Here is a 12,166-nt window from a genome sequence, read left to right on the forward strand (position 1 = left end):
GGATGATGGTGCTTGTTTTGAGGTTATTGATGAATTTTATACTTGAAGGCTTGAACCTTGCGAAATTTTTGTTGAAGACTACACATATGGTTATGGTTCGAGATTGACTTACTTGAGGACAAGTGATATGAGCTAAAAAGTCACGTTTTCACCCCGGTATTAAGGCCCAAAAACAAGAAAGATTTGAACTTTATCGGAAAAATACCCACTTCATCGGTTAGAATTGAAGAACAAGTAATTACAAAGACGGTGCAAAAAGAATCAAGAGAATCGGAGCTAAAACGAAGATTCTAGAGAGAAAATAGTGAAAGACAAGAAATCAAGTTACGATCCAGGAAATTCGGCTGACCAGGCAAGCCAAAAGGCCTGCCAAACGGCCTGCCAAACGGCCTGCCAAACGGCTTGCCTGGCTCACAAACGGCCTGCTAAACGGGCCAGACAAACGGCCCTTGCAAATGGCTTGGCTTGGCAAATGGCCCCTGCAAACGGCCTGCCAGCCGTTTACAGGGAAAATTTAGGCTTATTTATAGGGTCTTTGTCATTCATTCCAACACACACTTCAATTCACTTCTTTCTCTCTCTTGTACAATATTAGCCATACTTTCAAGGTCTTCGACTCCGTGCGGGAAACCTAGTACCCGGAGAAGAACGCTGAAGATTGTATTAGGAGCGGTCTGGAGTCTTGAAGTTGTCACTTTTGTATTCGGAACTCGTTTAATCTACTGATACTTCTATCCTTTATCTTTATATAATGTCTTCTATCATTATGTTCTGTGATATTGTTGCCATGATTAGCGAGTAGTTATCTTTAGTGTATACTATGATGTAAGTAGTTATAATGCCGAAATAATGTTATGGTTTGTGTATGTTGTTGAAATGTTTTCCGATTATGCTTTAAACTTAATCGCTTTTCCAACTAATAGAACGTAGTTATTGGCTCTGTTATTGGGAAGTCGCGAACCCCGATTCAGAGTACACTATCTGTGTCACCCCTTGGTAAGAGAAGTCTATCAGATACAACGTAAGATCGACTGAGGCACACCGACTGTAGTAAGTCTATCGAGCTTTGGATTCCGACTGAGGACTCTTTCGTAGTGAAACATCTGACTGTACCCTTAGTACATTGTCGGTACCAAACCATGCTAGTGTAGTCACGAAGCATATAAACATCGTTCGTGCATGCTGAAGCACAACAGTTGTTGTAAGCTGTACCTCTGCTAAGTAAGGCCATGGAACCCGGTCAGCGTTGATTAGTACACTGCACCATAACGCGGTCTCAAGCATTGCACCCCACCTGAGGATTCATAGTTAATTAAGGAATTGTTTGTTTAGACACCTAAAGGATTGGACCGTTAGGATAACCGAACGTGTTCATGGAAGTCAGCTTGACTTGGCCATGGTGTTCTTTATGGTTGAACTCTTTTTAAAGGGCCTAACTATTTTTTAAAACCAATCATTAACGAAAGCATTGAAACACTTCACGTCTCTCGGATATGGTAAACCATGTATTCTATTATGCTTAAGAAAGTTTAGACCTTTGTGGAATGTTAATACGTCACCCAACCGAGTCGCTCAATTGGATGAGTTGTCTGAACGTGTATGCCTGTAGTCAGACTGCACGGGCGTTGGGGGTAAGGGACATTGCTGTCTATTCAGAATCTTCAAGCCTATCACAATACCCAGTGACATGTCATATGACAGGGGCGTTTAGGACCAGTGTAATGAATACAAGGCCTCTGCCTGTTCATGAGCAAGCATTCCATAATCTCGGCAGAATAACTGATGAGATCATAGTATGCACTTACTTTAACCTTATCTGAATCACGAATTTAATCGCAATTACTTTATCTATCTTATAAATTAGAAAATCCTGAAAATTAAGTAATCACTACTCCTTCATAACTATCTTAGGCTTAAATATAGTTTCAATTCTACTGATATCTCAAAAATACGACTCTAGGTCATACTTCCGTTACTCATACTAAGGATTAGTACGATTTAGGCCCCGCTAAATATAAATTTAAAACAGTACCCCCCTCTTGGTGGTTGATTCTGACGTGTTGCGACCTAAATGCACCGCACAAATAAAACCGTCTGTTTCGGCCATATCAAGAGGGAAGCTAGTTTTTGGCGCCGCTGCTGGGGAACTGGTATCAGACAATACTGCTCTCTATCAAACTTATTCACAAGAATTTAGTGGTGTCTAAGAAAGACAATTATACACGGAATTGGTTGTTGGATTTTTCGAACAGTCTCCAATTATATTGGTACCAAAAGGATCTTGCCTCTCCGTAGTCGGCCTTGCCACTTGGTTTGTTAAATAGTTCGTGCAGAGCTCTGTTGACGAAATACCAGGGAATCAGTAGCCAGAACCAAAAACATATTCAACCTTAGGATAGTTAGTTAAATTAGATTACGTTAATTTAGATTACTTTAGATTAGATTACCTTAGATTAGACTACCATAGACTAGCTTAGCTTACCTTAGATTACTTTAGAAATTTAGTTTATCTGCTTAAAAATTAAAAACAAAAAGGCATACCCAGTGTATGACCCAAACCCGATCTAGACCAGGGCCATTGTTATTCGTACCTCATCCAGACGTAATAATCTCTAAAGCACGCAAGGAAGCACGAATCAGAAATTGAATGGCGTTACGAGCTACTTTAGCAGAAAATACCAAACCCTCGATTAAAGGTCAAGGAGGACCGATCAGATTTCCAGAGATTCAAGGACACTTGTTTGAGTTAAAACATCACATCATCCAGCTCATTCAGAATAGTTGTCAGTTTCATGGATTACCGAATGACGATCCTAATTCTCACCTTGATAAATTCATATCTCTTTCGAACTCCTGCAAACATCCAGGGATAGGACAAGATATAGTCCGGCTATACTTGTTTCCCTATTCTCTCACTCATCATGCTCAAACCTGGTTCGAAGGACTGAAAAAAGATTCTATCACGTCATGGACGGAGATGGCTACTAAATTCCTAACCAAATATTTTCCTCCTTCTAAACAAACCAAACTAAAGAATGACATCATTAACTTTAAACAAAGTTATGATGAATCTCTTCACACTGCATGGGAGTGATTCAAAACCCTGCTGAAGAAATGCCCTAATCACCAGCTAGAACAGTCAGCCCAAATCTGTACCTTCTACAATGGTCTTACGGTAAATCATAGGACGAAGGTCGATGCATCAGCTCAAGGGAATCTGATGAACCAAACCGCAGATGAAGTATGGGAATTGATCGAGAACATGATAAGGCATCATCATGACTGGAACAGTGGTGAAACAATTTCATCATCTGCCCCACTCTCTGCACTTAACAATCAAACGGAGGCCATTAAATCCCTCACGGATAAGATGGAATCTCTCGCTAAACAACTCGGAGAATTGAAGACACAGCCGCAGCAGGTCAACCAAGCTCAGGCTTGTGTTAATTGTACCAACCCGCAACCTACTGAAAAATATAAAGTTGAGTATGAAAACCCTGACTGTTAAGTCTGTTACGTTCAATACCCAGCTCATCTACCAAATCTCAGATTCAATCAACAACCTAGGGTTAATCAATTCCAGCAAAGCAACCAGCCTTTTTGCTATCGTTACCCACCTTATCCAGTCCAACAATCTCAATTGACCTATGATCAACCACTTCCACTCACTGGTTCACCAGTCGAGGAAAATTCCCCTACCACCCAGATTACAAAAGCAACTAACCCCACTCTCGGAGCTGATGATCAGTTGACTCAGTTCATTCAAGGACAACAACAGCTAAATCAGAGAACTGCAGCCAGACAAGATCAGACGGAGATACTAATGAAAAATCAATTAGCTCTACTCAAAAGTCTGGAGAAGCAGCTCGGACAGTTATCACAACGCCTTGAAAACCGACCAAAGGGAAGGTTACCAAGTAATACTATCCAAAATCCCCACATTGAAGAAGCAAAGCAAACGGATTCTGTAATCCCAGAGGAAGAACCACGGAGAAGGTCAGCTAGGCTCTAGAACAAATCAACATATACTCAGAAGTTGACCCCTGCAACTCCAGTTCGTGTACCCTATCCTGGAAGGCTACATGAGGAACCATCTAAGCTTGATTCCTTCAAACTTGATGGAAGATTCCTGGACACTATGTCCAAAGTCCCCAACCAGAAGAGATACATCTGAAGGCTTCTCTCTACAAAGGAAAGGATACCAGATTCTAACAAAATTCCACTGAGTGAAGAATGCTCTGCATTACTCAGAAACTCTCTACCACCAAAGCTAGGAGATACGGGCCGATTCATTTTCTCGTGTTCAATCTACCAATCTGGAACCATTCATGCGCTAGCAGATTTAGGAGCAAGTATCAACCTAATCCCCTACTCTCTCTACAAGAGATTAGAGTTAGGAGACTTGTCACCAACTAAAATGACAACCCAACTTTCCGATCACACAATTCGATATCCTAAGGGAATAGTTGAGAACATCTTGGTGAAAGTCGACAAATTCTTGTATCCTACGTATTTCGTAGTAATGGATATTAAGGAAGACCTACACACACCAGTAGTGTTAGGAAGACCTTTCATGAATACGGTTAGGACTGTCATTGATGTGTACAACCAAACCTTGATCTTGCAATCACATGGGGAGAGCATTACCTTCAAAATTGATCGACCAACCGATCTTTCTGGACAGGTAGAGATGTTTGCTATTTCCACCAGATGGATCACTTCCGATGACGAGTCTTCACCACCAGCCAATGATATCGAGATGGGTGTCGAGTCACAGTCAGTAGATGACCCAGAAATGGAAGAAGAGGATCCCAATGAAGAAATAGAGGAAGAGGAGGAATCTGAAGAGGAAGAGGAAATGGAAGACGTAAAAGAAACTACGATAATACCAGCTCTAAGCATTAAGCATCACGAAGAATTAATGAGGCTTGAGACGGAAGATCACAGTTTAATCATTCGCTTCAAAAAGAAGACTGACAAGGCTGAGGTTAAGGATATAGAAATTGACCCTGCAAGTATCAAAGTGAAGAATCAGAATACTGAAGAAACCCGTTCATCAGACGCATCCTCAGAAGAACAATATATCGATGATGACAAGGAAGAGCAACATGAAGACATTCTGGATAACTCACACTCTCCAACCGAACCAGATCAAGGGGAGCCGGACTCTTCTTCAGATCGGATTCCGGTCATATCTACACACGCAGACATGATAACCTTCATCAATGATTGATATTGTGCATTTCTCATATATTTATCATGGCAATATCCGTCATTTTTAGTCCATTTGGATACGATTTTGGTTATTATTTGTGATTATTCGGAAGATTATGAATTGAGAGCTGAGAAGTGATTAATTGAGTGTTTTATGGTGTTTATGGCGCGTGCACAGCAGTTTCTATGTTATCAAGTGACTTTGGTTGTACTTTGGTCGAGTTATTAGTAAAAATGGATGGGATTAGCTGTGTTCAGGGGTGCGCCCCGCGCGGAAGGATGTGTACCGCGCAAATGTACTTCGAATCAGATCAGGGATTAATTAATTTTGTCCAACGTATTTTATTTAGAAGTGCGCACCGCGCACTTATCTATGCATCACGCATATTGGGTCGGCCAGAATTAAAATCCTATAAATAGGGAGCAGTTTTTAGGAGGAAAGGTAATCTTTTTGGGAGCTCTTAGGGCGATTTTTGGGCACTTTTGGGGAATTCCAAGGTTACTCTAACGCTCTAATCATTCCGCTATCAAGGACCAAATCAAGCAATAATCAAGATTCATTGTGTTAGGTTGATTCTTACTTATCATACAATGTTTACTCTATTATTTATTACTTTTTTTTCTATTGTTGCCATGGTTATTGGCTAAGTTATTTAATGTTTGTCCAGACTTATAAACCTTTGTATTGGATGCTACTTATCAGTTATTCTTTTAATTAATGATGATTTGATGTTTGAATTAAAGAACGATTCTTATTAAAGCTAGACTTTTCGATTCAATTGGTTGTGTATTTGTTTGATAGGACGAGAGTTCATCAATTTAATGCATAAATTTACAATTGGTTTGTCTTAATTGATTGTTTGCTTACTTGGAGACGAGAGTAAATTGAATTTAAAAGGCTAGACGAAATATGGGTGAATTATACGCAACGAGAGTTGGTGTAATTGTAATTCGAGTCTTCATCTCAGTTGAGGTATTTGGTCACAATTAGGAGGTCTTAGGCTACGGGGAATTCCGTGTCGTGTAATCTTAATTGAAGTGTTTGCGCTGGGGAATTTCAGGTGAACCGACTAGATAATTCACATTAGTTAGATAATAACTGGGGCTTAATCAAAATGCATCCAATACTAGGTGCAAAAGGTCTAGACAAGCATTCGTTCTCCTATTTGATTTCAACTATTTTATTTTTACTTGTCTGTTTGGTTTAAAGTTTAAACTTAAAAATACCAAAAATATTGTTTTTCTTCGTTAATTAATTAAAGTTATCCTTGATTTGGCTAATCGTTAAATAGCCACCAACAAAACTATTTCATACATTCCATTTTCTTAGATTAACTTAGTTTACTTTTATTAGTTACAATCTTAATTCTCACGTTTAACTGTCCTTGGAACGAATACGGATTTACCAACTTTGTACTATTACACGATCGGGTACACTGCCCGTTAGTGTGTAGTAATCCTTTTTACCGGTATTTTCCATTATAAATATAGATGCGATTTTACACATCAAGTTTTTGGGGGATGTAAAATCTCTCGAGTTGGTTGTTAATGGAATCATCATCATAGTAGTTTTAATCTAAAAAGACTTGACGTTTCACAGGTTTTGGTCGTAAAAAAAATTTGAAAACTTAGGGGTAAAAATAAAAAAAATAGAAAAGTCAGTTTAAAAATAAAAAAAAGTAGAAAAACAATTGAAAATTCGGCCAAAACCTTTGTTAAGAAAATTGATTTTGATTTGGCTTGGTATTTTATGGCATATTTCAAAGAAGCCAAAATTGTTCCACATGTTCATCTTCTTGGACATGAAATTCTACGAGTTTTGGAAACTTAATAGTAGGTCACCTGTACCAAAACGAGTGTAAACTGTGAGAGAGCGGTGATTGCATAGCGTGATTGTGACCGAATCACGTGCCAGATCGAAAACTTTAGGTTACTTGGTATAGCAGACTTCCGAAACTATACCATTTTATTATTACATCACCTAATGTTGTGATACTGTGGGAAGAGGAGCCTTGAGCTTCACCAGTGTTGTCCTTTTTAGGAACAATAGCTACGTGCTTGTGTTTGCTTAGACAACACAACCCATAGTCAAAAGCTATGGCACCCAAAGGTTTTTGGAATTTATCAGAAGGGTAGTATATACTTCCTACCTTTCTTAAAACAAGCAGAAAAGCTTGTCATGTGGGAAGTAGGCAACTTGGAATTAATTCCAACCACGTTCATTTCCATTGAATATGAAATCCCACGAATTCTTTAAGAATTCAATCGTAGGTCACTTGCACCAAGGCGGGTGTCAACTGTATGAACGGTGATTGTATCATGTGGTCAAAACTGGGCCATGCGCTAGATCAAAAACTTTAATAGGGCAATCCTCATTGTTTCTCCTAACAAGGACAATGTTGCACCCGACCACTTTATATAACCCGAGGAGTAAAGTCTCCAAATCGACACACTTGCTGATTTATTTCAGAAGTTATAGTCCAGACCAGTTGTAGGGTGACGAAAAGTCTTAAAAAGTCAATACTAACATCGACTGGAAATCTACCAGGCCTCAACATCAAGCAGGGAAACTGGTAGTCAGACTTATCTCGATGAGGGAGATATGTCTCGTCAAATGGGGGCGCACCATGATACACAAATCTGTGATTGATCAGATCCCCAGTTGGATAACCTCTGGAAAGGTAAGATATCAGCTTTTAAGCCTGATGAACTTCAATCTTTATTATTGACTTAACGGATTAGATGATTACCTCATGATTATCGATGATATCTGGACGTAATGTGTATCCTCCTAAGCACATTATTTTCTTGCCGACATCTCACGATGTTAGGTACTGTGGGAGGCATTGGCTTGACCAATCGCGGGGTAGCCCGTATGGTTCGTATGGTTCTTTGGTTCGAGGGTTTTACCTTCTCGGCTCATGGCTTCCACTCGTATCCACGTTTCATATATTTGAAGACATTATCAGATTCAAGATTCTCTACATTTATTTGGATTACATATTTGGTGCACTTGGTTCGAGTTTTTATTTTGTGCCGATTCTTTATTTGGGGATGTTGGAGAATTTGGGATTACAAGTGGAAGTCGCATGGTTAATTTGTTCTATTAAAACTGTACCCACGCTAGTTGTTGGTTTCTTGGTTGTACGCATGGTTCTACATACATGTTTGAAGAAGTTATTATATGGTAGAAGATTATTTTTCGAGTCAGATTTGCTTGAGGACAAGAAAGACTCTAGTGTGGGTGATTTGATATTGCGCATTTCTCATATATTTATCATAGCAATATCCGTCATTTTTAGTCCATTTGGATACGGTTTTGGTTATTATTTGTGATTATTCGGTGAGAGCTGAGAAGTGATTAATTGAGTGTTTTATGGTGTTTATGGCGCGTTTACAGCAGTTTCTATGTTATCAAGTGACTTTGTTTGTACTTTGGTCGAGTTATAAGTAAAAACAGACGGGATTAGCTGTGTTCAGGGGTGCGCGCCGCGCGGAAGGATGCGCACCCCGCAAATGTACTTCGAATCAGATCAGGGATTAATTAATTTTGTCTAGCGTATTTTATTTAGAAGTGCGCGCCGCGCACTTTTCTGCGCACCGCACATATTGGGTCGGCCAGAATTAAAATCCTATAAATAGGGAGCAGTTTTTAGGAGGAAAGGTAATCTTTTTGGCAGCCGATTTTGGGAGCTCTTAGGGCGATTTTTGGGCACTTTTGGGGAATTCCAAGGTTACTCTAACGCTCTAATCATTCGGCTATCAAGGACCAATTCAAGCAATAATCAAGATTCATTGTGTTAGGTTGATTCTTACTTATCATACAATGTTTACTCTATTATTTATTACTTTGATTTCTATTGTTGCCATGGTTATTGGCTAAGTTATTTAATATTTGTCTAGAGTTAGACCACTCGTAACGGGCCTCGGCAACGGCGTTGCCGGCTGAGTTAGAGACCGGAAAACGCCGTAACAAGGCATTTTCGGGAGCCGTTTTCGCGGCGTTGGGGGAGTTCCAACGGTGGAGGCAACGTGTGTTGAAGCCACGTGGCGTTTTGTGATTCGTTGGTCAATCCAACCGTTGAAGAAGGCAACGGCTATAAAAAAAAATTTACCTTTTTTTTATTATATAAACACTACAATACCTCAAATACATACACACAATATTCTACAAAACATCTCATAAACACTCTAATCTTCTTACAAATTTATCAAAATGTCTAACACTCCAAACACACCAATCACTCCACGAAACCATGATCACGAAGAACCCGCAACACCACTCTCCAATACCCGTTCGTTTTCTAATCTTTTAGCGTTCGGGGGTGCTAACCAACCCGGAATCGCAAACCAACCAATACTCACGCCAAGTCCACAACAATACGCTCATGTAACTCGAAATTTGTTCGGGTTAAATCAACAACAACAACCACCCTTGTAACGACCCGGATTTTTCCGTTAATATATTGAAGATTAATATTTATATAATTAAATGTTTTCAACATGTTAAGCAATCAAACTTGTCAAGATATATATATATATATATATATATATATATATATATATATATATATATATATATATATATATATATATATATATATATATATATATATATATATTTATTTAGAATGGATTTTATGCAAATGTTTGACCACCCAGTCTGTCTGACGATTCACGAACATCATAATTTGAAATAATTATATATATATATATATATATATATATATATATATATATATATATATATATATATATATATATATATATATGGATATATATATATATACTTATGATTTGTTAAAATGATATTTAAGTATCTCATCTCATTATATATAATAACAATTGGTTATATACATAAAATGAGATTACTAACTTAAAGACTATATATATATATATATATATATATATATATATATATATATATATATATATATATATATATATATAACGATTAACGTTGTAATAACTTCCAAATTAAAATGAATGTATATGTATTGTATTAATATGTATTAATACACTTTTGAAAGACTTAATAATATATATCAATACTCAATAAAGATAGCTATACTCATTTTCTCATTCAATTTTATCAAGAATCCTATTCGTATTCATACGGTATTTATACCCGTATAATACCCAGCTTCTATACGTATTTACTATAGGTATATACATACCAAATCATTGATCTTAGCAGCCCTCAATCAGTTGTGAGACATGTATAAACATGATGTAGACTTGTGGGAACCATGGCTTGGAAACTAGTATGACTAAATGCATAAAATTACAAACCATGGAGCCATGTTGTTGTCCCCATTTTGATGCCAACATGTAGGATAAATAACCATCCATTTCATTCCAATTAACTACATCATTTTACTCTCTAAACACATACTCAAACACTCTCTCAAACCTCCATTCAATTCAGCAAGTATTGGTCTCATAATCCAAGTTATAATCATCAAAACAAAGCTTGATCAAGAACACTTCAAGAATTCCAAGCCATCAAGGGTATCTTTGAACTCAAGATATTCTTCTTATTTCTCTAGCAGCTTTACTCATTTGATTTGAGGTAGTAACCTTATTCATAATCTTATTCGATTCGTATTCATATAGCTATCTTATTTTTAGTTATAACTAATAACAACAAGAACATAGTTTAGATTATTTTAAACTTGTTTGCAAATAAATTTAATCCTTCTAAATTGACTTTTAAAACACTTCAACACATGTATTATGACAGTATGTCAAGCTAACATAAGGATATAAAACTTGTAAACACGAAGAACACCTTAAAATCGAATATACGCCGTCTTAGTCGAACGGGGGCTGTTTTGGGTTTAATTTTAAAAACCTATCTTAAACTTTGAATTAAAAGATTTAATTTTTTGAAAAATCTTATTTTATATGGGTATGAAATATATCCAAAATTCATGGTTAAACTCAAAGTGGAAGTATGTTTTTCAAAAGGGTCATCAAGATGTCGTTCTTACGACAGATATGACTATCTTCTCTTATTTGACACCTAAGCTGTATTTTCGACTATAAACCTATATTTTTTCTGTTAAGATTAATAATGTTGAGTTCTATACGAAACCATGGCAACTCGAATCACTCAAAACGGATTTGTAACGAAGAAATTATGGGTAAAACAAAATTAGATATTTTTCTTAATTTTTAGCTACGGACATGATTTATAAAAATGGATGCTAACCTTATCCTAGCTAACTTACCTTGTATCCTACATGTATTTATACATGTCTTGTTCCCAAACTTATGGAAATACAATTTATAATAGTCGTGATTAAGTTCTACGACAATATATTATAGTCTTAATAAAGATCGTAAGGCACCATATATATATATATATATATATATATATATATATATATATATATATATATATATATATATATATATATATATATATATATATATATATATATATATATATATATATATATATATATATATATATATATATATATATATATATATGACTTGATCACCGTGGAATCGTATACAAAGTTTTGACAAATCATTTTGACTTCTTCTATATATATTATTAGAATGAACTATTAGACACCATTGGCAGTAATCTCGAGTTAGCTGTGGGTCAAAGTGGATTCCAAAATATTATATACTTTGAGTTGTGATCGAGCCTGAGACATGTATACAATGGGTCGCGGATTGCTTCAGACAATATACATATTATGTGTCTTATTATATTAAGACAATATATTATAGTGTTAGTGAATTCTAACACAATATACGCATTTATGTTTATATATATATTTATACTGTTGGACTATTGGACTATTGGACTACGAACGTTGGATTACTAACAATGTACAATTAAAATTATCACAAGTATCATAAGTATGGAACATTAATTTTATATATATATATATATATATATATATATATATATATATATATATATATATATATA

Source organism: Rutidosis leptorrhynchoides, chromosome 10, assembly GCF_046630445.1.
Source record: "Rutidosis leptorrhynchoides isolate AG116_Rl617_1_P2 chromosome 10, CSIRO_AGI_Rlap_v1, whole genome shotgun sequence".
NCBI lineage: Eukaryota > Viridiplantae > Streptophyta > Magnoliopsida > Asterales > Asteraceae > Rutidosis > Rutidosis leptorrhynchoides.